The sequence below is a fragment of the Tamandua tetradactyla genome, chromosome 13 (genome assembly GCF_023851605.1).
Source record: "Tamandua tetradactyla isolate mTamTet1 chromosome 13, mTamTet1.pri, whole genome shotgun sequence".
NCBI lineage: Eukaryota > Metazoa > Chordata > Mammalia > Pilosa > Myrmecophagidae > Tamandua > Tamandua tetradactyla.
This window is the reverse complement of record NC_135339.1, coordinates 17,242,372-17,270,323: the sequence shown is the minus strand read 5'-3', so window position 1 is coordinate 17,270,323 and position 27,952 is coordinate 17,242,372. Positions and strand designations below refer to the sequence as shown.

Below are 27,952 nucleotides of genomic sequence, written 5' to 3'. Positions count from 1 at the left end.
TGCTTGCCCTGCCTGCCTGCAAGATGGACGGTCACAGGCCTGGACTTTAGGCCACCCTGGGGAGCTGACAGCTGCTGGTGCTGCCCAGCTCTGTGCCTGTGATGGGTGTGACGTCAGCTCATCCAGTTCTCGAGCCAGTGTTAGCCCCAGATGAGGCAGCCAGAACCCTGCTGAGAGCCTCCGTAGGCTCTGTTAGTGCTGTAAGGGCTTGGGGACTGGGGACCCTCTAATCCAGGCGTGTGCAAGGCCGGGTGGCAGGTGCCAGGCTACCCCAAGCGGAGTCGTTGGGAGTGAGAGACAGAGTTCCTAAGAGGGGCCCTCGCAGAAACGCTCACCGTGAGAGTAGCAGGGGCCCAGTGTGTTTGTCTCTACTTCAGCCACCCCCAGCTGGGTGCCCATGGGCAAGACCCTGGCCTCTTGGCCCCGGTTTCCTTGTGCCTAGAAGGGGAGGGAGGCTCGGCCTACCCCATGGGGCCTGAATTGCTGCTGGCAGGTGTGAAAGGGACACCTGCCCAGAGCTTGCACCTGGAGACTGTGCTGCACCTTCGGCCAATGCTGAGAAAAGAGAAGTGAGAGCCCCTTTTCTGGGAGCATGTGGCCCTGGGAAGCAGACTTGCTGGGCCTGCCTCCCTGAGCTAGCTGGGACTCCTCTTCCCAGAGCCTCGGTCTTTATGATAAAGGGTCTAGTTCCTCCCCCCTGAGCAGACCTCTGTGTCTGCACCTGCCAGCCAGCCTGAGCCGGTGACAATGCAGATAGCCCTGGTCACTGAACATTACTGTGGAAATGTTCTATGGACAGAATAAGCCCTTAGCAACCCTGTGAGGGTAAGGGCTCTCCTTACCCCCATTTTATAGGTAAGGAAACCAGAGGTCCAGAGAGGTTAGGTTCTTTGCTTAATATCACACAGCTCAGAAAGTGGCAGAACCGAGGCCCCAAATCTTGTACATCAGAACCTAGAGCCACACTATGTGCTATCAGTCCTTCGTTAAAGGAGAAATTCTTCATTTGATGACTTGGGAAGAGGGAGGAAGACCTTTCCCTCTCCCTCCAGTGTGCGTGGGCCACATGCCAGAGCCAAAGATCTCTGCTTGTTTGGAGGTATTGGCTGGGGCAGTCAAGGGTGGCTTTCAACAGAAGGTGGGCCTCCTGCTCCCTCCCCCTTCCCCAGGTGGGGTTCCAATGCAGACTCAGAAATGTGAGTCAGTTCCTGATTGCAGCTTGAATTGGAATCCTGACACCAACATTTATTGCTGTGTGATCTTGAACAGGTGCCTCCCCTCTCTGGTCTCAGTTTGCCCTTTTGCACAAGACTGACACCCAAGGGGGTGTTGAGTGGAGGCAAGCACACACAGGTGCACCATAAGCCAGGGAACTTCTGAGAGATAGGATGAGTGGGTATCATTCCTTGGGATCTAACGATGCTCTTTCACTCAGCCAGGACTTTCTGTCTCTGGTAGGGCTCTCTGGAGGAAGTGCTACTCCATCATGGCCTTGAAGGCCACAGGTGAGGATTGGGCAGAGACATCTTTACATGTGCCAAGGGCCATGGGTCCCCCTCCCCATGAATGCAGCTGTCCGCTGCTCACTGATGCCACCCACAGCTCTCTCTTCAGCCCTGACCTCCTCTCACAGCTCCCCATAGGGTGCTGCCAAGCCGCTGGGCCTTTGCTGAGGCAGTAAATGCCCTCCGGCCTGAAAGACTCGACCTGATGCGGTAATGTCTTCTGACCCCCTTCTGCCCCCAGGCTGAGCTGGGTATACCCTCCTGTATCCTGTCCACACACCCCCTTGGCTGACCTCACACTGTCCTATAATTATCCGTCTCCTGTGTCTTCCCCACCTCACGTGAGATAGTGTGCAAACACCCTGGGGTGTCCAGAAAGACTGGACAGGTGTCGGTGTTTGCCCTCACTCCCCATCCTTCTCTGCCAAGCCCCCTTCCTTTTTCCTTTCTGTCTTCTCCTCCTCTGGCACATAGGCACTTATCTTTAGTTATTAAAGAAGGAAATGAATGAATGCAATGAATGGATGAGCAAACAAACCAACAACCCCTACTTTCAAAATGAGGAGCCGACGTCTCAGATGTTAGGTGGGTAAAGGGTCTGGCATTGAGAGCCCTTACTCTTCCCCAATACTAGCTCTTTGGGACCCCCCACAGGGCCAGAGCCTAGCCCTCGGTTTTCACCGGGCCGCTCCCAGCCCCTCCAGCTTTTCCCCACATCAAGGCATCCATAAGGGCCTGGCAGCTGCTGCTGGTTGAGCTCAGTGATGCAAAGTGTCCAGACCCAAACTTCCCTGGCCGGACTTTCCCACATCCCCAGCAGGTCAGCCAAGCCCACTTGTGAGAGCCCCCGTGCGAGGGGCAAGGGAGGTGAGGAAGCCGAGCGGCATGCAGCAAGGGCCTATGGGTCAGGGCCCACACAGGCCAGACTACCATGGGCCTGGGGGTGGGGTGGGGGTAAACGGGTGAAGGCAGGTGGCATTATAGAGCCAAAGGCACCACTGGAGTCTCAGGCATCCCCGCCCAGGTGTTCCCCTTGACCTCTAAACTTGCCAACAGAAAGTCTTTCTTATCTCTTCCTTAAACCAAGTCTCTAAGGACCACGTAAGGCCAACTGCAGTTACTGCTTAATGGTAAGAAAGGCTCAGAGGATGTTCAGTGGCACTCAGGTCTGCCAGACCTGCAATGAGGATGATGAGGTCCCTCCCCTGGGGAACCTTGTGGCTGACAAGCTAGCCACGCCCACCTGACTTTAATTATACAAGAAAAATAAAACCCCACCAAAATGTTCTGGGAGTACTGGGCAGGGTTATCACGGAAGGCTGCTTGGAGGAGGTGGTAGGTTGCCCATCGAGGGATGGACAGAAATGGCACCGCAGGGCTGTTCCAACTGCAGGGCTGTTGCAAGTGTGGGTTGGGAGTGAGGTGGTGCATGTTCTGCCACTTCTCTGCCCTGTAAACCCTGGCAGAGGTTTCTCTCTTCAGAACCATGTCTGCATCTGTGAAGTAGGGACATTAACAGCTCCCTAGTGACAAGACTGCGGTGAGGATGAAGTGAGGCTGTGAGAGCCGCTGGGCAGTTCGAGGAGGGTGACAGTCTGTGTTTGTGGCTGACCGAGGCACACACTCGGTGGGTGTTGGGAGCATGTGTGTGTGAGCAGCTGCAGGTGTAGGGAGGCGAAGCCGGGAAGGGGAGCCCCGGGTTCCAGGGTTGCCCCCTCTGGACAACCGACCAGCCTGGCCCTCTCCCCCCGCGGCCTGGCCGGCACCCCGTCTGCAGCGTCAGCCTGGAGCATCAACTAGGGGCAGTTCCTGTCCTCGGCTTCCCAGAGGGCCTGGGCCTCCGCCGGGACCCCAGGACCCCCATTCCGGCTGCCCCCCTGGATCTGGCTTCACCTCCCGTCCCAGCCTGGTGAGGTCAGGGAACATGTATTCCAGGAATGCGGGAGGCGGGGCGGCCGGCCCGGTTTGGATAACCATCGGGGTAAATATTTGCCTTGCTCCTGGAGCCAGCGCCGGCCGCCAGTGGGGGACGAGGGCCCGTTCCCAGGGTCACATAAGGGGAGGCATGCCTGGTGGGTCTCCGACGTGGGGGATCCCTTGTCACCCCAGAGAGCCTGGGCGCTGCTTCTGAGGCCACCCTCCCTGTGCAGGGCCGGAATCGGTGCCGTTGGCCCTTGGGACCCTCAGATGTTTGACCTGTCTTTGAAATGGGGAGAGTAGTGGCTGCCCGGGCCGGCTCAGAGGTGTGAGGGCCAGTGTGGCGTGATCCAGTTTGAGCCAGTTCAACCTGTGCAGCAGCGTGTTCCCCAGGCTATGGGCTCTGGTTCCCACTTGGCCACTGTCACCTGGATCAATGATGGCTTTCCCCATTTGCTGACCCTCCCTCCACGATGCCTGCGTGCACACACCCCCGTCATGCTGAACCCTCAGCCACTAGGGCGAGGGACACATGGGAGTGGCCCCAACAGCCAGTGTGGGGAGATGAGGACAAGTGTGGGGAGCCCTGAGTGCCAGGTTCCAGTCCCTGTGGCCCCCACTGCACTCCGGGGAAGGCTGACCCTCCTCCCCCAGGGCCCTGGCCCACAGCCAGCCTGGTGCCTCCCCTCGTGGTGAGTAGCTGGAGGGGCAGTCAGTCCCTGTTTAGACTCAGAGAGACAGAGTAACTTGCTCAAGGTCACACAGCAATAACCAGCAAAATAGGGTCACAAGCCCAGCTCTAACCATCCTTGCCCTCTGTCCTCATCGCTGAGGACAGGACCCAGGTCCCAGCTCTCCCATCCCTAGCAGCCCAGAGAACAGCCAGTCACTTGGCCACAGACCTAGAGCCATAGCCCCATAACCTCTTGGGGCCCCACGTTCTGGGTGCCCTGTGGTGTGGTTCCTCACCCTCTCTCCAGGCCGGATATTGCCGACCCCACACCCGGGTCTTCCGAGGGGATGCTGGGAGGAGGTGGGGATGGGCATCTGAGGTGGTGTCACGCCTAACAGGGAGGGCTCCTTGGGGAGGCCCCGTGTCCTCTCTTGAGCCACCGGTGACCAAGGGGTAGGTGTCTGCTGCAGGCTGACGTGCGCCCGGCCCTTTCTGACATCGCAGTCTGAAGCTGCACCCAATCCATGCCCTACGTCAGGGAGAAGAGTCCTGAGCTGAGGGCAGCCAGACGGGTCCACTGCCTGCCCACCTGTTGGCCCTGAGCCTCCGTGGCAGTGAGTGACTTTTGGGAACAGCACAGCTCCCTCTGGGCTGGCCTTGTCTGCTGCTGTGGGCTGGTGGGCTGGGAGCAGCATGGCCCCACCTGGCCTCTGCCTTCTTTCTCTCCCTGCTCTCCCTGGGTGGCCAGGCCCACCCAGGCTGTGTGCCCTACCTAAACGCCTCCAGCAGGGGGGAGGGTGGCAGACATCAGCTCTGCGTCTGGTGCCCAGTTCTTGTGCCCCCACAGCCCATTTGAACAGCTAGGGGCAGCAGGGGAGGCTGGCACCAGCGCCAACTGGCCCTGCGCAGGGTTGCTGAGCAGAGCCCATGGCAGGAGGGTTTGGGCTCCCTGGCTGCCTGCCCTGACGTGACCAGAACTAGCAGACTGCCTGCTAGCATCCTGGCTCTGTTCTCATTAGCGCCTTAGTAGCTGTGTGGCCTTAGGAAGTTAAGGAACCTCTCTGGGCCTCGGGTAGAAATAAATTGGGGTTACCAGTTTCCACCTCGCAGGGTTTTCCTGAGGCTTAAAGAAAACATCCCAAACATAGTCTACCATGTGGACTCAGTAAAAATGAGCCTTCTGCTTCCTCCCACCTGCTTTCTGGATCAGGGGCCAATACGGACTCAGAAATGTGAGGCCAGGGCCTGATTTGGAATCCTGGCACCACCACTTATGCTGTGTGACCTTAGAGAGGTGCCTACCCCGCTCTGGTCTCAGTCTTCTCCTTTGCTGGAGCCCAACAACTGGGGCCTGCAGGGGTTAGGGTCTGCGGGCAAGGGTGGGGGGAGGGGGAAGGGGGAAGCGAGCACCAAGGGTGCAGCGTGGCCCCGAGCACCTGAGGCAGGATGGCAGGCGGCGTTCCTCAGGGTCTGGACGATGCTCATTGACTGCACCAGGGCTTTCCAGCTCTGGCTTCTATCTCGGCTGCCAAAATAATTATTTTCCCTTTGTTGGAGGATCCACCGGCCAGCTTCCCTTTGGGAAAGGTGTGAGCTGTGGCCAGTGGGGAGGCAGGAGGCTGATGCCTGCTCTGCCCCAGACACTGACTTGTTGCCTGATCCTGGGGGTGGGACAGTTGCTGGGCCTCTCAGGACCTCAGTTTCCACCTCTATAAAATGGGTGAGTCAGAGTCAGTGAGCCCAGAGACCATAGGTGTCCCCAAGGCCAACAGAGTTTGGGGGCTGCAGAGCCAGAAACAAAGGATCTGGATGTGGGGTAGGGCTACTGGGCCTGGCTTTGGGAATTTGGAGCTCAGGGGCCAGTATTCCACGGAGATGAGGGTATGGAGATGCAGGGATGCCTAGCAACGTCCTTGAGTCATGTAGCAAGCCACTTTCCCAGCCAGGTTCAAACTCGGGCTCTGCAGCTCTGCAAAGCCCACCAGCGGATGCTTAAGGCTGGTTCTCCCAGATGCCCACTGGAGCCTCATGAGCAGCTGATGGGGGTAGGCGGGCAACCTGTTGACAAGCTCTGAACCCCATCTAGCAACCATAATCCTGCCCCCACCACCCCACACTTCCCTGAAACTGGCACCGAGGGGGCATCTATGCCTCCTGCTCCCTCTCTCCCCCACCTGTCCAATGCGTAGCCGGTCCTGCTGCTTCTGCCCTCTGCTCACCCTTTTCCCTCCACCCTCTGCTCTGGGCACCACTGTCTCTCGCCTGGGTCCCTGGAACAGCTTCTGTACTGGTCTCCCTGCCTCCTCTCCTATCCCCACCCTGCCTTTCCTCCCCACAGCTGCCAACTAGAAACTGGGTCATGCCCCTCAGCTGCTCAACCCCTCCTGCAGCTCCCAGTCCACCCTCCAGATGACTGGCCTATCGCCTCCCACACTGCCCCCTTTCTCCTCCCTCCTTCACTGCCCTTGTCACAGGGCCTGCTCTCACAATCTGCACATATGCTGTTCCCTCTGCCTGGAATGCTTTTCCCTGCATCCTGGTCTCAGACTCATCTTGCAACGGCACTGAACCTCTGTGCTGCATTTCCCTCCTTGCGCCAACCCCCCAGATGGGCTCCACTCTGAATTGTGTATCATTTGGTTCTTTGCTTGTTGTTTGAGTCCTCACAAGAGCATCCAGGCCCACCGTCCTGTTCACAGCCCAGGGTATTAATTAAAAGCCTGTTGAGTGAGTGAGCATCTGCCCCAGTACCTTTGCTACAACTGCCCCTGCACCCTCCCAGCAGTCCTTGGGGAGGTGTAATGCTCCCCTTTGGACAGACAAGGAAGCTGAAGCCCAGAGAGCCTGGGAACACAGCCACAATCCCACAGATGCAGGGGCTCGGGAGCCGACCTGAATTCGGGCACCCGGTCATTGTGTCCCTTTTCCTCTCCGACCTTCAGATTCCCCATCAGTGAGATGGGAATGATGTGGTTTTGCTGGCTATGAACTTGGAGCAGACCAGGCTGGGCCAGCCTACCCAGAGCAGGGGCCCCCAGAGGGGAGCCGACTCCTGATCACTCCGTCTCCTTACAGGAGGATGGCACAGGAGTGAGACAGAGGGGCCCACGAGCAGCTGACTGGCCACAGCGGACACTGGTGGTTTGCAGATCACTGAGGTAGGTGAGTGGTGGGGTTGACTGGGGAGCCAGGGTGCAACTCGGCCTGGCTAGGGAAGGGGCAGGTGTGGGTGAGGAGGGTGCCAGCCCCGGCACACCGTGCCTTCGACTCGGGCCTCAGCCTTCCAGGGCCTCATTGGCTCCCAGGTGGGCCCTCCCTTTAGCCTGCACCTAGGGGCCCCTTGGGCCTGGCCTGACTCTGGAACCACTGCTAGGGCAGAACATGGAACGGTCGGGATATAACAGAGAGAGAGTAGTCTGGTGTCCTCGGCACAGCAGCTCTGTCCGTGCCACTCTGAAGCACACGTGGCATGAGCTTCGTGCACCAAGAATTGTGGCAGCTGCTCAGGAAGGGCCCTGTGGAGGCAAGTGTCCTGTTACCTGAAATTGGTGCTGCAGCTGCCCACCCCCCCCCCCACCCAAGACGCACATACAGGTGGACACACACTGAATACTCTGGGGTCTAGGGTCAGGCCGCGTGATTCCCCCCGTGACCTTGTGCAGTTGTTTTGTGCCTCAGTTTACTTGTCTGTGGAATAGGGGTGGCAATCCCCATACCCACCTCTCTTGGTTGTGGTGAGTGGAGGTGCATGAAACTGGTGCTTAGCTCGCGGTTTAAGCCCTCGGAATAGGTCGACTGGGACCCTTCGTGGTCCCTTGCATACCTCACGTCTCTAAGGACCCACCCATGCCCGCAGAGGCATGAACCTGCCATCTGGCCTGAGAGGGGGCTTGCTGAGCCTCACAGACAGGGCCTCTGGCTTGGATCCTGGCGTGTCTGTTCAAGGCACAACATTTCAGGTTTGCTTACACTGGGCCCAATGCCAGGGGGTGGCCTGTGACCCCCCGTTTTACTCCATGCTCCCAACACAAAAGGCCGGCACAGAAACGCTCCCACGGGAACCAGTGTCCCGAGGCCAAGGCCCTGGACTGGGAGAGCCGCCGCCTCCTCTCCTCCTGAAGGTCGCAGCTGCTCTACCCCCATCCCCAGTGCTCCCGGGGTGCTAAGCCCTGGGGAATCTCCAAGCTCCAGACGTGGAGCTGGCCCCTGCATCCTGCTGCAGGAAATCCCTGCTCCCTGCTTCTCAGCTGTGTGACCTTGGACGAGCCCCTCCACGTGTGTGCAAGTCAGTGTGTGCATCTGAAAATGGGTGTAATTACACTGAGGATTAAGTGGACTGTGAGTGGCTCCGTGCCTTGAATATTTTTAAATGTTATGGTTTGTGTAGAGTCTCCTGGATGCCAGGCTTTCTGCTCCTTAAATACGTGCTTTCTCCCCCACTATAATCGAACAAGGGCTGATGTTTAATAACCTCATTCTCCAGATAAGAAAAGGGAAGTTCAGAGTGCCTAAGAAAGTCATGGAGCTGGGAAGTGGTGGAGCAGGGATTCGAACCGAGGTCCGTGTGAACTCAGCAGCACGACGTGGCTTGGGGACCGAGGGCAGGGCCACAGGGCAGGCGCATGGAAGGCAAGGCGCTCAGGAAATGACATCAGTTTCTGCCTCGCAGCTTAGACCTCCCAGTAGGCGATGGGTGCCACCGCGTTCCCCGGTCCCAAGACTGGGGGCCTGCCCCCCCACACACACACCACAGTTGGGGCTTCAGGCAATTTGATAAGGCTGTGAGGCCCCACTGCTAATTGTGGGGTAACCTTTGAAATTCTCCTTCACCCTGGGTTCCCTTTGCAAATGTTTTTCAAGGTAATCCATTCCCTTTCCAGAAGCTGCCAGTGGCGGCACATTGGGCAGCTGGTAATTAATCATGGGAGCAGCGTGGAGTTTATTCTTTTTAAAAAAAGTGCAACGCTGAAAGCCTTAGTGGAAAAAGAGAAGAAAACCTCTCCAAGGCAAGGGTGGTAATCAATACCTCTGTGCCCTAGAAACAGCCGGGGGCAGGGACAGTGAATGGCAGCCTTGTCCCCTTCTTTCAGGGCTGGCAGATTCAAAGAATTGTCAGCACCTGTGGCAGCATGCAACCAACACCTGTCTTCACCATCACTCCCTGGACTTTTGAGAAAATCGGTGTCTCTCTCTGGACTTGGTTCTGCCACCTGTAAATTAGGTGAAGGACCTTGTTAGGCTCAAAAATTATTACACGATAAGCCTTGTTCACGGCCCCCTCCTGGTGCCAATTGAATGTGTTTTTAATCAAGTGAATGAGTGAATGAATGATGATCTTAGGTCACGGTTAGCTCTTACCTAGTCAAGGGTGTGGTACTGGATGCAGAACATTGCTTCTCTAGTTCTTTTCTAATTTGGAGGGACAGCGGGGGTCATAAGCCAGTTCTGTTACTTTCCAAACTAACAATGAAAAGGTAGTCTTGCCTAAGGGATTCTGGCCAGCAGAGCTCAGGCCAGTTGGTGGCACCCACGCCATCTCCCTGGCATCCTCAAGTTCAGCTTTTCCAGAATCTGAGCTGTATGGAGATAAGAAGGCTGCGTCCTAGAGAGGTAGTGAGCTCCTCATCATTAAAAAGTATGCAAGCCATGGTAGGGGCTTCACGGAGCACTCAGACACTGGGTTATGGGGCTCGGTGCATCTCTGAGTGTGGAAGAGGCACAAGGCTCTCCAAGATGAAGACTGGGGAGAATGGACTTTTCCTCTGGCAGGCAGGGAAGCATCTCCCCACCCTAGGCTTGTCCACACAGGGACACCAGCTCATTGGCTACTGCTCACCGTGACTGGCCCCAACGTGTGGACATCTGGTCACTGGGTGGCTCCTTACACCAGGATGGGGCTGGGATGGGGCAGGTTTGGGACAGATGGGAGTCCCTGTCTGGAAGCCAGGGGTCTGAGGCTAGTCCTGACCTGCTGGTCATGTGCAGTGGGATCTCGGCAGCTCCCTCCCTGCCCTGGGACTTGGGCCGGGCTGCTTCAGAAGAGGACAGCAGACAGGACAGTGTTCTCCAGCCCTCGTCCCTCCTGGAGCCCCTCCCCTGCCCAAGTGGGCTCAGCATGAGAGCCTGAGCTGGGGGCCAGCAAAGCCATTTCCCCTCTGGAGCCTTCCAAGGGACCAGTTTCCCAGCCAGAGACCCAGGACAGGGCAGGGTACCTGACCCGAATGAGGGCTGGGGAAGGCTTCCGGAGGCTGGGCATGTGATCGAGGGAAGAAGAGGGCCCACCGAGAGTGAACGTTTCCACTTCCTGTGTCCCTCCTGCCACGGCCTTGGCATCTCAGGCATCTGGCCCAGCCCCCCATTCAAACGGTCCAGAGGGGCCCTGCTGCCCACTGGCCACAGCGGAGCTGACTGTGAGTTGTCATGGGGAGAAGGCTGGATGGCCGGCGGGTGGGCTTCCCTGGAACCAGAAGGTGCAGCACATGGGGCCTGAGAGCACCGACCACCTACACCTGGGCTGGGCACCTCTCACCTCCCCACCAGCCAGCCAAGGAGGGAGCCCCGGGCCTCCCACTCCTGATTCTTGTTCTAAAACCTCTGGTGGGCCCCTGAGGTGGGAGTCTCTAAGCAAGCCCAGCCTGACTTGGCCTTGATCACTTCTTTACTTCTCCCCTTGGCCTTCAGGTTGCAGCGTGTGCATCCATGCATGTGTGCATCCGTGCCTGTGTGCATCTGTGCCTGTGTGCATCCGTGCATGTGTGCATCCATGCATGTGTGCATCCGTGCCTGTGTGCATCCGTGCCTGTGTGCATCCGTGCCTGTGTGCATCCGTGCATGTGTGCACGTGTGTGTCTCTTGGCAGGAGAGGGTGGGAAGATGGTTCTCTGTCTCCAAGTGTCCCTTCACCTCTCTGCCACTCTTTGGATTCACCTCTGTGAATGTCTTGGTCTCTGTCTCTTTCTGTGTGGTTCTCTGTGCATGAGGTGTTCTCCAGCCCAGCCCACTCTTCTCACCCTGGCGGGTATGGCATACACACCCCAGTCCTGTCACATCCACAGTCCCCCCTGGGAGCCTCCCCAAGCCCTGGGAACTTCCCAGAGTTGCTCGCTGGCCAGGTGTCCTGCCTCCCACCTCTCCAGGCCTTGCAGATCTGAGGCTTCCACCTCCTACCTGCTGCCCTTGCCTGGTTTATCCGCCTCTCCAGCACCCTGTTCCCCATCTTTGGAAAGGTCCAAGGCAGTCCCCCAAACTCCTGGCCTTTGGCAACTGTGTGTGACCACACACAGTGGTGCTGGGGACAGGCACGGTCCCATGCCCCCGGACCCAAGGACAAGAGCCCAGCCCTGTGATGCCCCTGGACTGTCCTGGGCACCTGGGCTGCTGGCCAGTGGGGCAGAGCCAACAAGCAAGATGGCGCCTGCATCACTAACGGGGGAGGCGGGCTGGGGAGGGAGGTTGGAAACCTGGCATTTCCCTCCAGCATTAATGAAATTCCTGCTATAATTAGAAGTGAGGTGTACGGGAGCTAGCTGCCTGGCGGGAGTGTGCGTATGCTCATGAATAAATAAATTGTCCTCTCCCCAAGGGGAGCGAGGACTGGAGGGTGGGCTCCTGGAGAGCCGTGGACCTAGAGGGGCTCTGTGGTCGGAGGAGAGTGAGTGAGCCCTGGCGGTGCCTCGGGGAGCTCCCCCTCCCGGGCCCTGGGCAGCCAGTCTGCCTGAAGGGCCTTCTGGATACCAGGCAGGCTCAGCCTGGCGTCCGAGGCCTCCACCATCTGGCCCCAGCCTCCCCTCGCAGCTTCGGCCCACGCCAGCCTTCTGCCAGTCCAGGGCTGCAGCTCCGCAGGGCGGCCCCTCCCGTTCCTGGTCACACTGTCCCCCTACCAAGCCTCTGCTCCTGCAGCCCCTCCTGCTTGGAGTGCTCTCCCCCTGCGTGTGGTCATGCGACTCGATCCTTTGGAAGCCTTCCCCAAAGCCTGCTGCCTCCTCTGGGCCACCTCCTCCCCTATGACACCAGTGCCCCCACCCCTTATCGGTCACACCCTTTATGCCATTTAACATGCTTCTCACACTGCTCGCCACATTATTCTTTATTGATTATGTATTGAAATGGTACCACATTGGATCTAGAGGGCCGCTAGTCCACGTTCTTCCTTGCATACCATGTCTCCGCGATCTGGCGTCCGGTTAAGGCCACACCGCCTTGCAATCACGTTGCCCCGTCACCGTGTGCGGCCCGTGGGTGCTGTGTTCAGCAGTGTGGAGTCCAAATTCCTCATTTTGCAGGTGGGGAAACTGAGGTCAGCGGAAGGAAGTATTGCTGCAGGGTGAGCGCTCTCTCTGCAGGCGAGGCCATTGCTGACCTGCCATTCAGATTCACACTACCTCGATCAAAAAGATGGACAGAGGCCGGCAGGACTGCGGCTGGAACCCAGCCGAGGCTCCTCTCCCCCCACCCCCACCCGACTCCCCAAACAGCCCCAGCCCAAGGCAGGCATCAAAGCTGTGCCAGATCCATGTCAGTCCTGCCCTTCGGTTACTCCCAGACTCCTGAGCGTGAGCACACAGCCTAGAAAATGGAGGTCCCCCCAGGACCCCTTCCCAGGGCAGCCAGGACGCAGTCTGAAGGTCAGGGGTGCCCAGAGGGTGTGCCGGTCTTAACCCAGAGGTTTCCCGTGCGTGTGGAATGAGCCTAGGACAAGGACAGTCTCCAGAGCAGGAGGGGGCAGGGAGGTGCCCGGCCAGAGCCTGCAGGTGTTCTCCAGAGACAGGGGTTTCCCAGGAGCCAGGCTGTCAGCAGAAGAGCCCCTCCAGAGCCCCCCACCCTCTGGAGTGATTACCCCCTCTGTTGCCCAGCAAACTCCCTCTGGCTGCGCTTTGCTGCATGCTCCATTTACAGTCTGACTCTCTTGTTTGCCTCTGCTCCAGCAGTGTGGCGGGAAGTCATGGAAGGTTCAGCTGCTGGCTTCGCTCTCCTGCCTTGTGTCTCCTACCACAGGCAGGGCAAACACTGTCCCAGGAGGCGCCCCCTAGGGCCCACTTCCTCCTGCCTGCTGGTGCTGGGTGGCCTCTTTCCCTATCTAGCGAGGCGCAGCCCCGTCCATCCTCTCCTTCAGCCCCACCCCCCCCAAGACAGGCCTTTCCTTGTCTCTCCTCCTCCAAGCCAGCTCACTGCAATCACACCAGCTGGACTGTCAGCTCCTTGAAGGCTCAGGGAAGGGCTCCAAACCACTTTCACAGCATGATTCCTGGTATGTCCTTGCCAAACGGCATCTAGGGATGGCATCAGTGTTTTCCAATATGCTGGTTCTTTCTTGGCTTGGAGGACTGTGTTAAGAAGGATTCTGAGGTTCTGTGAGAAACAGTGTCATAACTGAGGGAGGGACAGTGGACTGCATGGCAAGTGTCTGCCACTTCAGCCCCAGTTCCCTGCTGACCCATGTTTCGGGTTTCTCCATTCTGGCCTGTGGCCAGTTCAGGAATGGTTCCGATACACATCAGTTGGCTCTGGCTGCTGGGTGAACTGTGTCCCAGAGAACCCTCCAGAGACCTGAGGCTCTGGGGACCACATCACCCAGAGAGCTGAGGAGTGCACCAGCCCTACTCCCACCATTCTGCTTAGTGAAGAGTGGGGGGATTTGTGGTCTCTGAGCTTGTGGAAGCTTTTCCCTCACATCTGTCTTTCTTGGTAAGTGCTTCTCACCGTTTCTTCAGTTCCAGTTTGAGAAGCAGCACATCTTGCCTCGCAGCTGTCTGGGGCCCTCCGCTGCTTCCCTGAGGCATCTTTGGGAGCCTGGGAGCACATCTCTGCTTCATAACCTCCATGGGATGTTCCCCAGTGCCACCCCCATCTGACCTCCCACTGGTCAGCAGGATGGTCCGGCTCGTGTGACCCCCCCCCCACCAGGTGACCCCTGGCTAGCTCTGTCTCCACCCCATCGCCACCCAGGCTCCCATCACAGCTGCCCCATCCCTGCCCTTCTCGTGCCTGGAGAGCCAGCCCTACACCCCACCATCTCTCCCCCCAATAAATGCTCCCCCAGAGAGGAGCTTCCAGCTGTGTCTGCCCCCAGCCCCCAGGGCGGCCACAGACTGAGCCAGGAAACTTCAATGAACTGAAGTTGAGCATCATGGTCAACTTTGATGAACTTCAGAGCCTGTAAAGAATCCGCAATTATTTCCCACATGTGGAAGAAATCTGCGGCAATCGTCCTTGCAACCTTTGGCCAGTTTAGCCTGTCCCCGATCACAGCTCCGGGAGGCGGATAAAGGTCGCCTCAAGCCTGTGAGGAGCTCCTTTACCTGCCACTTGATTATATCCATCCCCGGAGAACTCACCACCCACAATTTTGCTCCTGTCTGCTCTCATATGAAAAACGAAGCTGAGGTTAGAGCATGGGGTTTAAAGAGAGACCGTTCTGGCTTCTAGTCCCCGCTCTGCCTCGTATCAGCCATGCATGTCTGAATGAGTTCTTTAAACTTTGACTAGCCTCTACCTCCTCATTTGCTAAGTGGGGAGAAGCCTCCCCACCTGAAGGGGTACTGTGGGGGCAAAAGGCAGCAGCCTGTGCGTTAGTCTTTGTTATAGGGCGATGTCCTCAGGGAGAAGACTCCCGACCTCAGCTCCCAGGGTCCACATGGGGCCGGCCTCTGTCAGCTCTGGTACCCAGACACGCCCCTCCCCAGGCACCCCCTGGCTGTCTCTTGAGCTTTCAAGGGAGCACTGTCAGGTGACACTTCAAGATGGAGACACAGCGCTTCCCAAACATGCCAGCCCACTCAAGCCTCCTGGGACATTTGTTTAAGTGCAGATTCTCAGGCCCCCTCTCCTGGAGTCTGACTCGATAGGTCCGGAACTGAGCCCAGGGCTCTGTATTTTTAACACAGGCTCCAGGTAAGTCCTGTGTCAGGCCAGTCTGGGACACCCTGGTGCCTGCAAAGGGGAGCTGGCCCTAGAGGCAGTCCCAGGCAGCACCAAGGCTCACTGGGGGATTTTCTCTGTGGCTCAGTGTTCTCATGAGTAAGCCAGGGGCTTAGATGATCTGTAAGGGCTCCTCCTGCTCCCAAGACCCCACAAGAATCAGGGGTGCTCTCCACCGCTCCCCAAGGCAGAACTGTGTGTTATGGCCCCATTCCTTCTGACCACCAAGCCCCAGGTCAGCAGCTGCCTGCCAGCCTCAGAGCCCCTGGGACAGAAACGCCAATCCCTGGCATGATGTGCCAGTTAGTGGTGTTTCACCTGGGCCTTCCCAAGAGGTCCCTGTCTCAGCGGGTATCACCAAGTCTACTCAGGTGGGAAATCTTTTCTGCAAGGGGAGGGAACCCCTAACCTGGAGCCGGTGTTGGGGGTGGGGGTCATCTGGCTCCTCCTGGGACCTGTGGTTAGCACATGTGGAGTCCTGGAGTGTCGGAACTGCAGAGGGTGGCTCTGCAGAGCCCCTTCTTGTTACAGATAGAGGAAACCAAGGCCCAGGGTGAAGCCTGCCTTGCTAGGTCCCCCAGAAAGACAGCAGGGAGCCAGGCATGGAGCCCAGGTCTCCTGGTCTGCAGCCTCGTCTCATTCCACTGCGCCACGCTTCCCTTCTCTCCCTGGGGGATCCAGCTGGACCCAACAGCCCCTGGGAAAAGCCAGGGCCACTTCAGGACGGGAGCCAAAGGGTCTCCCACTCCCTAACATTGGCCCCTTCTTTGACCTGCACTGTCAACCTAAATCAGCAACCCCCTCATGGTTCCTGGGGGGCAGCCCCCATTGAAAGTTTCCAGGAACACTCCTGCAAAGGGCAGCCTGCTCCAGAAAGGAAAAAGCTCTCCCGCTTGCTGGCTCCCTCCCGTGTACCACACACTGGCGCTCAAGGGAGTCAGTGGGCAGAGGGGGAAGGTAGCCCGTCCCAGTGAGACCCCGTTTCATGTGGCTTGTCCCTGGCGGGCCTCAGAGGAGGAATTATTCAACCAGGGGCTGGCTGTGCTGTCACTCAGAAGCAGGACCTCAGCCCTTCTGACCACTGGCATCCTGCTGGCCCACCCCACCTTGGGTATGGGGTGTGTCCTGTCCTCCGTTTGCACCTGGTACCTGGTTCTAGAGTGACATGTGTGCCCCCGGGGCCACCCCCATGCCTCTGCAGAAGCAAAGTTAGTGAGGTAGCAGTGCTTATGGGATCTGCTGTATTCTTGGTCTGTACTCAGAAGCTGGGAGACCAGGAAGCAGAAAATTCCCGTGCCACCCCTCAGAGCCCACAGCCTACTTGAGAAGCCCCGACTCAGGTGCAGGGTTCAGCATGAGTGACACCAGGCACCCACGGAGGGCGGTGCATGGGGCCAAGAGAGAAGGAGGCCTTGTGGAAGGAGGGGATCTGGAGGCGGCTGATTGGAGCCAGATTGATGCTCAAAGGGTGTCAGGATTTCAGGGGGTCCTGAGGTTGGGGGTGGGAGCTATGTAAAGATACAGCCTTAGGGCAGAGCGTGGCCCAAGCCAGAGCTCTGGCTAGAGCCGCTCCCTGGAGAAGACCCCTGCTTGTCCAGGCCTGGCTTCACTGCAGCCCGAGTGCATTACGTGTTCTGGGGGTGAACAGCACATAGTAGGCACGCAAATGCGGATCTGCTGAAGGCTGCAGAGCGTGCCCTCAGGGATCTGCTGAGTGACCAAGAATCAAAACAGGAAGCAACAGGGACAGGGAAGCTGGACAAGGTGACAGGAGGCAGAAAGCGTGGGAGGTGGGGAGGCAGAACCAGGAACAGCTCAGGGTAGTGTCTCAGAGGCCGAGATAGCTGCTGCCTGCTGGGGGCCTCCCCAGAGCGAGCGGGAACATGGGGACCCCAGTGTTCTGGGCTGCGCCACTTGTATACAGCGTCCAGCGCCTGCCCTGTGCAGACCTCCCTGTCCCAGAGCCGCGGGCACAGGAGGACATGCCCGCCCGAGCCTCCAGGGCCCTTAGACGGACATAGTGAGAGTGATGGAAACACTCCTGTCAGCACCCAATGCAGCCACTCTCGATCCCGACAGCACCCCATGTATCAGCACGAAGCTCCATTTTATGGATGAGGAAACTGAGGCAGAGAGAGGTTAAGAGAATAGCCGGAGGCACTCCAGGTGGCAGAGCCAGCTGTGCTGTCGCCTGTGACACTGAACTCCGTGCTGTCACACCCCGCCTTCACTGCCGACCCAGGAGCAGGGTAATTCAGTGGGACCGTATTTTGTTCTTTATTTATTAGGAGGTAATTAGATGAGAATGAAAGTACAGGATTTACTTTTTGAATTCAGCGTGGTAGAAGCATAAGGGAAATTTTTTTCTAAATATTTCAAAACATTCTGAGCTGATAATCATCTCATTTGACTTTCTGGCAGTGCTTTATTTCATTGTTTGTTTGTTTCAAGTTCTTACACATTATTTGAAATAGTTTAAGGCCTCCAAGTAGCATCTTGTGGGACGCAAAGAAGGAGGAAGAGGAAAATTCCCCCCACCAAAATCATTTGAAATTTTCCATTATTGATCTTTGCACAAGTCTTTCCGATGCCTTCCCGGCTCATGAGAAAAATAAATCCCCACAGGTTGGAGCGTGGGCCCTTCCCTCCAAGTGGGTCTTTTTGTAGCAGAAGTAAATTATCTCCAGCCTTGGTGCCCGGCAGCTTGGTAATTCAGGTGTTTAAATTGTAATGACTGCGTGGCCAGCACGAGGAGGAGACAGTGAGTCGGCTGGCCAGGGGAGAGCGGGGTGTGGGGTGGGTTCAATGGGAACTAAAGGCGCTGAATCTCAGAGCAATGCAAATTCTCCAAATCCGTGCAGCCTGTGCACCTAGAGCTAACCCACCGCACGGCCTCCTCCCCTGGGCTGCTGCGGGCTCGCCGGGGGCCTGGGTTGTGTGCCCAGGGGACATAACTCGGGGCGCTGTGCTCTATGGGAGGGGCCCCATCCGTGTGGGGGTGAGTGGGGGTGTGGATGCAGAGGCTCAGAAGGGCTGCTTCCCAGCGCCAGGTGTCAGGAAACCCCCCAGACCCTGAAGTCAATCTGCTGCTTTCTTTGGGGGACACAGGGGGTCTCCTAAAGAGTCATAAGGAGAAACTTGACGCATATGATTAGATCAGCAAATAGAGGGAGCAAGTGGCTCGCCAAGGGCTACCCAGCCATGAGTCCCATTCAGGCTCTGAGATCCAGCCCTTGCCTTCAATCCCCTTGTTTTCCTGCTGGTGTGTGGGAGACTGTGTTTGTGTCAGGAGGTGTTAATGGGTAGTTGTGTTAATTAGCACTTGCCGCATGTACTTTCTATGCATCATCTAATTTAATCTCCATAGACACCTATTTCACAAATGAGTAAATTGAGGAACAGAGAAGTTAAATAATACATCCGTGGTCACACAGCCACTGAGAGGTGGGACCCCAATTTGAAACCAGCCCCCTCTGACTTTCCAGCCCACGGCCCAGACACCTGCCTCAGGGCTGTGATGGAGAGAGACCCAGGCCAACCGGAAAGGTCAGAGGAGGTTACAACTAGGTTTTGTCCTCACCAGGCCTGGTCTGTAATCTTCAGGCCCTGAGCCACATAACCAGGTCACCTGCCCTCCGCCATCTGACCCCTTCCTGCTAGAATGAGAATCAGCCTCCTCGCAGATGCCTGCAGGACCCAGTGTGCGGGAGGTGGGTTCTCTAGATTGGCTGGGGCTGCTGGAGCAGCCAGCCTGGGCCACACCCACCTGCCAGGGGACAGGCCTTGCCCACGTCAGGTTGCAGCTCAGTACCCTCCCCAGCACCGACTCAGACCATTCTTGTGGCCTGGCTGGCCTCCAGCTACAGGGACGCGTGGGACATGGCTCCCACTGGGAGGCAGAGAGAGCTGTGGCTGAAACCGGAGGGGACAGCATGGTCAGAGATAGAGGCACAGCCAGTCCTCAGCCATCGGTTCAAAGCTCCAGACAGGCACATAGAAAGGGAGCATCTGATGAGGCCCGAAAGATGGGGCCTGTGTCTCACTGATGGGCAGTAGTGAGCCAGGGGAGTTTTTTGATCTGTAGAAGGACGTGGTCATGGTTGTTTCTCACTTAGCTTTCATTGAAATCCAGCATGTCAGAGCTCAGAGACTGAGCACAGTCAGGAGAAAGGCTCCACCCCCCGGGTGCCAGCAGGGAAGGGATTCTTATTGTGGAGACCCTCTTTGTACGTGAGATGTCCTTTTGCAAGTCTGGGCTTTAAAATCTGAGCCTGGTGTGTGCAGGGGTTAGAAGAGTACAAAATGTTAATTCAGAAATGGGGTTAGGGTAGAAAAGAAGCACCCAGAGAGCCTTTAACAGCTACAAGATGCTAGTTAAATGGAAAGTTCTAGAGACACAGGATGTTAGAGGCTAGAGAATGGGGGATCCAACTGACTCCAGCCCTTTTGGGAAACTGAGGCCAGAAGATGGGAAGGGGCTTGTCCAAGGAGCCCCAGCCCTTGAGGAGGTGGGTGCTGCAGCGCCCAGCTTGAACCTGCCGTTTCCCTACATATCCGTGACCTCCCTCCCCAGGCTTCTGACCCGGGCGTGAGCTGGAGGAGAAGGAGGGCTTCCCCTTGGGGTTCTCACAGGAGGTGGTAGGGCCTCTTGGAGCTCAGTCTTTCTCAGTTCCTAGACACTGACCTCACAAGTGCCCTGACCTAGAGAGAGACCACGCGTGGCAGCAAGTCTTATCTTAATGCGTGACCCCAAAGAAACTCCCAGAAGCCAGCTAGGGCCTGAGCTGCTGCAGCTGCCTTGCCCTCTGTCCGTCTGTCTTGGTTTCTGCTCCACTGCTCTCTTACCTCTCAGTTGCTCCGTCTGCCCATCTGTCTCTTTCACTTGCTCCACATGTCCCTCCGTCTCGTGGTCGTCCCTTCACACACCGTGCTTCGTTTCCAGGCTGCGTGTCTTTTGCTCGCATTTTGTCCATCTGGTTCTGCATCTTCCTTACTGCCCATAGCACAACTCTAGGGGGCACCCTTTCCACAAATGGTTCCAGCTCCGACTCTGGGCCTGTGTTTGACTCTGCCCTGTGCTGGTTTCTCCCTGGGAACGACCTCTAGCTTTTGCTCTCTCTCTCTTATCAGGTCACCTGCCCTTTTTTTTCCACTCAATCTCTCATTTTTCCTTTCTGCATGTGTGCGAGCATGTGTGTGCGTCTGTCTGGGTGTGTCCCTCCCCCTCTTCTCCTCCCTTACACACACACACACACATGCATACACACAGAGTCTCTGCCTCTCCAAGAGCTGAGTTCACCAGGCTCACCCCAGGCTGGCCAGCAGGAGAGGGCAGCCTGTAGCCAGCGCCCCCCTCGGTGGCAGCCCTGGGGCCCTCGTTCTCGCGGGTTCCGGTACTACAGCAGCAGCCAACCCTTGTAGCCCAGCCCGCAGGATTCCAGGGAGCCTGGTGTGAGCCTGGCCTTCACCAGGACTGGGAAGGGGCTCCCATTGGGGGCCAGGGATGCCGTGGATGGGAAGAAGCAGGGAGGGGACAGTTTGTAAAAAAACAAACAAGTGTTTGATTGTGGTCCCTGAAAATGTGTCCTTTGTGTAGTGCTGGAGCTCAGCAAGTCCCAGAAAGTGAGAAACAAGGCAAGATTGGGGTGGGGGGAGGGGGAGGGCACAGACAGAGTTGGGGCCTGGAGGCCTCATGGAGAAATAGGATGGAGCAGCCACACTGTCCCCAAACCCGAGGGGCAGAGTGTGTCTCCTCCACTACCACCCGCACACACACACACGCAGAACACCGTAACACATGGTTAGAGGAAGAGCTTTTCCATCCCACCTTGTGAGCCGAGCCCCCATCTAACCCCCCCAAAACACCCGCAAATGTTTATTTAGCACCTACTGTATACGGAGCATCTTCCAAAGAATTTGGAAAGCAAGAGATGAGAACCCCGCCCTCCTTCTAGCATGGGGAGCAGAGAGAAGAGAATCCGAGGCTCCAGTCTTTAGCGTTCAGAGCCCTGCCACACTGTGCAGCCCAGTTTCACTCCCCATTTATGCAGCTGGGGAGGCGGCCCTGAGGTCCTCCTATGAGCAGGACAAAGCCCCCTGCCCGGCGGGGTAGCCCCGGGAACTCAGCGGTCTCTGTCTGAATGAATGCCAGTGCTGCAGCATCTCTCAGCTTACCAGGGACTTCCCAGAAGCACCTGGAGGTGGGGAGGGTGGTAATGCATCCAGCTGGGACAAGGTTTCAGGCACCAAGCAATAGGCCAAAAGCACCATCGGGAAGGGAAGGGGCAAGGCAGCTTGGCAGTCTTCGAGTCCCGGCTCCTTCCCTTATCAGCCATGGAACCCTCAAAAGGTTATGTTAACTCCTCTGAGCCTCGTTTTCCCCATCCATAAGATTTGAGTGATAAGAAAGCCCATGGGCTTGTTATATGGGTTAAATGAGATTAACTTGCCTGCCCGTGGGGGGTGGGGGGTGGGTGTCAGCTGTCATCACTGGCGTCACTGGTGTGAACCAGGCTCGCTTTTGCCACGGGACTCGATTGGGAATCTCCCGATCTGGTTTCAGACCATTTTTCCCTCTGCTAGTGGCATTAGGAAGCCTCTTCTCTCTGTGGGCCTCAGTTTCCCCAGCAAGGGGGTAGGATGTACCGATACGGGAGCCAGGAGGCCAGTGTGCTGGAGCATCGGTGATTCACAAAACCAAATGAACTGCACCAGCACCCACAACCAGGGCCGGCCGGGAGCAAGACTCTCAGGGGTCCGTCGGGGGGCCTGGAGCTCCGCCGGCCTGCCGCAGATTCCCAGTGGCAGTGGGGCCTGGAATTGCTTTCCCCACAGACCACTGCGACACGGGCCTGCTTGCAGCACCTGGCAGGGACCTGTAAATTGAAAACATGGTGTTTCCCGTGGGAGGACAGCGCAGGGCTGGACTCAATGTGGCCTTGGAAAGCTGGCTGCACTCTCAGGAAGCCCTGCTCCCCACAGCACTGCCACAAAAACAGTGGAAAAGTGAAACCTTTTCAAGTCAGTGTTTCCACTGTAAACAGGAGAGGAAAGCTGGCTGCTCTGGCCAGGCTTCTCCACCCTGCACCGGCCTGCCCTGTCTCAAGAGGCACCTCGGTACCCCCTCTGCCCCCACATCGTGCCCCCAGTTTCCGGAGCTCTGCAAGTTTGGTTTCCATGCCTGCCCAGATCCATCTGTCCTTAGACCTCAACCCCAGTCCTTGGAGGTGAGAAAGGCAGGGGAGAGTATACTGGTGCACAGAGAGGTACAGCAACAACCCAAAGTCACACAGCAAAGTGAGAGCAGCGCCAGTCCTTCCCTTCCTGCTCTGGAGCCCACAGACCACGGGAAGGCAGCCTTTGCGCAAAAACAAAACTGCTCTGTAATCCAGAAAGTATTTCTCTGACTTTGTCCTCTGAATGGTATCCTAGTAGAAGTAGCATTTAATGGATCTGACTTATTTATCTTAAAACATTAAGAATGTCCTTTTCTCCTTATTTTAAAATCAATATGTGATTGTTGTAGAAAATCTAGAAGTCACAGAAAAGTTGAAAGAAGAAAAAGAAAACTGCCCATCTCTTCCTCCCTCCACCGTGCCCCAGACATCACCCCAGTCGACATTTTGTGGTGTTTCTTTTGGGTCACTTTACAAACTTTCTTTCCGCTTCTATCGGACTTAGCATCTCAAGCGTGTTGTAGGGTCATTCAGTGTTCCCAGAAAATGTGGTATTTTATGGCCATGTGGATGGGCCCGTGGTGGCTCAGTACAGCGTACCCCCTTCCCAGGTACACTTGCCCCTGACCTGGACTGGGAGTGATGGGAGGCTGTGGGAACCCAGCATGGCCCACGGTGGGGAGATGCCCCCCATGCTGCAGCTCAGCCCAGACCCCTGTGCAGGAGACCCCAAGCTGCTCTGATTTGCTGTGTGACATGGGGCCTGTCCTTCAGGCTACCATCTGTGAAATGGGCAGGTGGGCTTATGGTTAGTCCAGATGCCTGCAGATCCAGCGATGCAGGCCCTTTGTCAGGCGGTCAGTCTGTAGTCGGGGTGTGAATACCTGCTGGGAGCAGTTGATGAGAGGCCCCTTTCCCTGGCCTGTCCTTCCCACAACTGCCCCTTTTAACCATCAGGCTGACCAGGGCCCCCCTCTTCCCTGACCCCTCACCAGGTGGTGACTGGAGCCCAGCTGGGTGGAGGTGGCAGGGGACCCGGGAGGAACCATCTACAAGCCCCCTCCACCCGCCAACGTCCTTGGTGGCCCTAAGACAGCTTTATGGGGGACAGATTAAGACTGTCTTCTTTCTGGCAGGTTTATTTCTTCATTTTTCAAGTCCTGCTCTGATTTTCCATGGTGACTTCCCTCGCCTCCCCGACCCACCTCCCTTGCACGCTTCCCCTTCCTCTCCCTCTAATCTGTCAGCCCAGCCAGGAGAGAAGGCCACTGGCCTCCAAGGTGATTGAATTATTGGGGGTGGGGTGGGGAGGAGGCAGGCCAGGGTTTTCTGCGTGGGTCAGAAGGAAGCCAAAAGCGTGGGTGCTTTTGGCTTCCTGCCCCTGGAGAGGGGCTGGAAGAGGAGGTGCGGCAGTGGAGACTGTGGGTCATAGATTTCCCTGACAGCCCTGCTCCCCGCCAAGACCCGGCCACATTGACCTCCACTGACCGTGTGGGCTAGCTGGAGGCCACCATCCCGCCGCTCCACCCTCCATCTCCGCCCAGCCTTGCTTAGGCCTCGATTTCACTTCCAGCCAAATGGGCAGGTCTCTGGCCAGAATCCAGAGAGGAGGAAGAGGAGTCAGGAGCAGCTGCAGCCGCTGACTCACATGTGGAAGTTTCTTGAACATCTGCTATCAGTGCGCTGCAGGCCAGGGACCCAGGATGAAGGAAAGAAGGCAGGGGGCGGGGGGCGGCTAATGCTTATAAAACACCTACTATGTGCCAGGTACTGTTATGTGCACAACTTCCATTTGAACCCCTCAACATTAACTCAAAGACAGGCAGCAATGGGAAAGAGTTACTGGCCTTGCTTTTGTGGGTGAGAAACGTGCCTGTTGCAAACTCCTTCTTCCACCAACCTGTGGGTGCCTGGAGGGCACGGGGCTCTGCATAGGTCCTCTCTGGATTCCTAGGGGCTGCCGAGGGCCAGACACTTTGAAGGTATCCAATAAATCCTTGATGAATTTGCTCTACTGAAATGAGACCAGAGAGATGAAATAACTAACCCAAGGTCACCCAGCTAGAAATGGAGCTGCATTTGACCTGGCTCCAAGACCCCAACTCATTCTCCATGGTACCCAGCACCTTTCCTGGTCTGGGTGTTGGCAGAGAGGCCTGCCACTCCAGCTGCCATTGACTGGCCAGCTGCCTGCTTTGGTGGGCTGAAAGTTGGGTAGCACCAGCTCTCCCCCTGCCCGCCACTATCTGTCCCTCCGCTCACTGTCTCTTTCCAGGCTGCCCCTTCCCCAGGAGGGAGGGGCTGAGAGGGGAAAGCTCCCTCTCCCCGCTCTGCTCCACACTCCAGCTCATGGAAATGAAAAACACATTGGCTTCATTATCCCCGGATTGAATGAGCAGGGTTGCCATGGCGACAGCCATCTCAGGCCTGCGAGGGGGCAGGGAAGCGGCTGGCGAGGCCATGGCAAGTGGGGACCGGGCAGCGGGTGAGCAGGCCCCGGGCAGGCAGGCCACAGGAACAATTGCCACCTGCGCCTCCTGCTTGCGCACCGAGCTCCCGGGCTTCAGGTGCCCGTTCCTAGGTAGAGAGAGCCAACGAGGACAGGGCAGGCAGGCCCTGCACGAGCCTCCACGGACTTCCCCAGGGCGGGTGGGCAGAAGATTCCACCTGCCACTCATCCTGCCGCCTGTCCATCAGGCCCCTTCCTGGGTTAGGGTAGGGTGTCCCAAGGGTGAACTTGTGCTTCATGCCATCCTGGAGGTCAGGGAGACGGAGCAAAGGAGAAGGGGGTCTGTGAGGAGCTCTCCCCAGCAGAGACCAGCCCTGGACCCCCCACTGGCCTGTTAAGAGGTGCAGGCTGAGGAAATGCCCCCGATGATGCCAGGCTGTGCACACCACAGCAGGCTGGTGGCCTTGTCCTCGAGCATGACCCTCTTCAAAAAGACGGAGTCTCCAAGAATCTGTTTTCTGCAGGAGACGAGGCGTGAGGGTGGCTAAGAGGTGACAGCAGGTTGTCTGACCCAGCAGAGCTCAGGCCTGCAGAGGCACCAGCAGGAGTCCTTGGCTCCAGGCCTGAGCTAAGACGGTCCCTGCAGCCCAGAGCCAGGTGTCCTGATGCCCAGATGGGCTTTTCTTTCTCCAGGGCCTGGATACTGCCTGCCTCCTCTGCTCCCAGGGCCTCACACTCCCAGGCTTCAGTCTGAGGACAACACCCCCAAGGAGGCCAGGCGCTGCACCCTCTGAGTTTAGGCTGGTCCAAAGGAGCTCCCCAGTGGGGTGGGAACCAGAGCTAGCCCTCTGGAGTGTCCCCAGACAAACGCCGCCACCTCCCTCCGAGCAATTGCAGCCAATAGCTCCGTGCAACCCCAAGACCTTTGGGGAGCATAAACAAGGGACTCTGTTCTAGGCCACTGAGTGCCCAGAGCAGACTTTCCTTTCAGACAGCCTGGCAGGTAAGCTCAACCCAACCCCAGACCCCGGGCTCGATCCTAACCTCAAAGTCCAGCCCACCTGGACACATTGCCAGCTGCTCTCTCCCACCAGTCTCTTTAAGCCATCCCCTCGACCTAGAATGCCCTTCCCTCTCTGCCCGCACCTCCCCAAACCCACCCTCGCTCCTCTTTATTTTTTAAGGGGGCATCTTTCCGAGGAGGCTGAGCCCTCGGGTCTGCACTGAAATGGGGCAGACCACGGGGCCCTCCATCACTGCCCACCAGCCCTCAGGGCCAGTGACAGGGACTCTGGGAGAGCAGGTTTGGGAGGAGCCAGGGGCCACTGGTCCTGCGCAGGGAGGGGCAGAGGAGGAGAACTAGGGCCCCAGAACTGCTGTGCAGTTGCGGGTAAGCTGGGAAACAAGATGGCCTGGTCCACCCTGCTCCACTGCCCTCTCCAGCTGTGTGTGGACTTTGGCAGGCCTCACCTCTCTCTGAGTCCTTAGTTTCTCTCTATATTGGGGACAGTTCTGTGGCCCTCTCACAGGTGGGCTGGAAACTTCCCAGGAGGCGAGCCGTGAGCTTGGCAGACATGGCAGGTTGGCGGATGGCACACTGGGGCCTTTTGCCCCCTGCCGAGAGGCAGGGCTGCCGAGAAGGCAGGCGCAGGCCGGGACAGAGAGATCCAGAGGTCCCAAAGCAGCATCTGCTGACCAATGGCTACCAGATCCCAGGGACCCTTTCAGAAATGCAGATTCCCAACCCCACCCCCTAAAGTTAGGGGGAGCCCAGGAATCAGCGTGTTTGCAGGTTCCCCAAACCAAAACCTCACAACAGTCCTTGCCTTACCACCTCCAGGAGCCCGGCCTGCCCGCCTCAGGTCTCGTGCCTTCGCCTTGGTGTCCGAGTCCCCTTCCCTGCAGTCGCAGTCCCAGGGACATGACCCGTCCCTGACTCTTCCCTGGGCCTTGTCTCACAGAGGGGGCTTTGTGCCCACCTCTTCCCCAGCCCCTTCCATCTCACCCTCTGCCCCCCAAAGTCCACAGACCCATGGCGGTCACCCTTTCACCTTTGACCTTGCCTGACTCAGCTGCCTCCCAGCCACCACCAGGCCACTGCCTGGCTCCCGCGCCAGCCAAGGGCGGCTGCTGGGCAAGGCTGTCATTTTCCCCCCTGGGGATTATAGGTTTGAGGCTGAGAGAGTCTGAGCTGGAGGAGGAGGAGCTGGGACTGTCACCCTGGGGACCAGTCCCCCGGCCTGCTTGTGCACATGCCTGTGTGCGTGCGTGTGGATTCTTTCCTTTCTCTAAAGATAATGCACTGAGCCTCTCCCGAGGGTGCTATCTCTTACTTATTTAACTTAATCCTTCCAGCAATCCCGCAGGCAAGCACAGCCCATTTTCCAGGTAAACAGCCAAAGCTCAGAAAGGGCAGAGGACTGGCCTGAGGCCACACAGCAGGTGGGGGCAGCACCAAGACTTGGTCCCGCCTGCCTCCTCCTGCCTCAGTCCCCGCTGTTGCCCAGCCTCCCACCTCAGGGGGCAGAAGCTAGTGGGAAATTGACCTCCAAGATGACCTGGGTGCTACTTCACAAGGCTGCCCCGGGGGCGTGCTGCCAGCCGATGGCAGGGGAAGGCTCTGTGGGGCCAGGTCTGGGGACAGAGTTCATAGGTCCCTTTTCTGTTTCAATCAGGCTGCCTTGGTGGGCTACGTTTGGAAACATCTCCCAGGGTTCGTATCTGCTGGAATTGGTGTGGGGTTACTTGGATAATGAGAGGAGGCCTCTCATTATCCATAACTAAGGAAATGGAGTGAGAGTCTCTGGGGGCATTTGAACAGAATGTGAGGCACCCCCGCTGCATGATTTGTGGGGACCCAGCAGAGGGGTTCCAGGCCCAGGCTCCAGAGTCAGGCTGCTCAGGTTCAGAAGCCAGGGCTCAAGTCGCATCATGTCTCTGAGCCTCATATCCTGGGTGGTTGTGACAATTAAATGAGATAAACCCCAAACTGTTAAATGTAGGAGCACGTGATGTGTGCCCAATAGCCCGTATTCTTCCCAGGTCTGTAGGTGCTGGAGGGCCCTGCCGTCTGCCTGTCTGAGCAGGAGACCAGCCTATGGGTACCAGTGAGGTGGGACCTGCCCAGAGAGAGAGAAGACCAGCGCCTGATGGTGCTTCCCTGGGCACGCAGCAGTGAGGCACTCCCGGAGGACCTCACAGAGCCCACCTGTGGGTAACCAGGTCCCCCAGGCCCACTGCAGGCCCCTGAGAGCTGGAGCACGGGGGGAGCCGAGGCCTGTCTGTTCTTGGGAATTCACGACATGTCTGCCTGTTC

General features: G+C 57.6%; 1 protein-coding gene across 1 annotated transcript in view; it reads left to right on the top strand.

Annotated features, from left to right (window-relative positions):
• Window positions 1–27,952, top strand: part of ZMIZ1 (zinc finger MIZ-type containing 1) — a 200,120-nt gene that overhangs the window by 46,611 nt on the left and 125,557 nt on the right. Inside the window, 1 exon segment of the mRNA XM_077124775.1 lies at window positions 7,171–7,253. The gene's annotated coding sequence lies outside the window, so the exon portion shown is untranslated.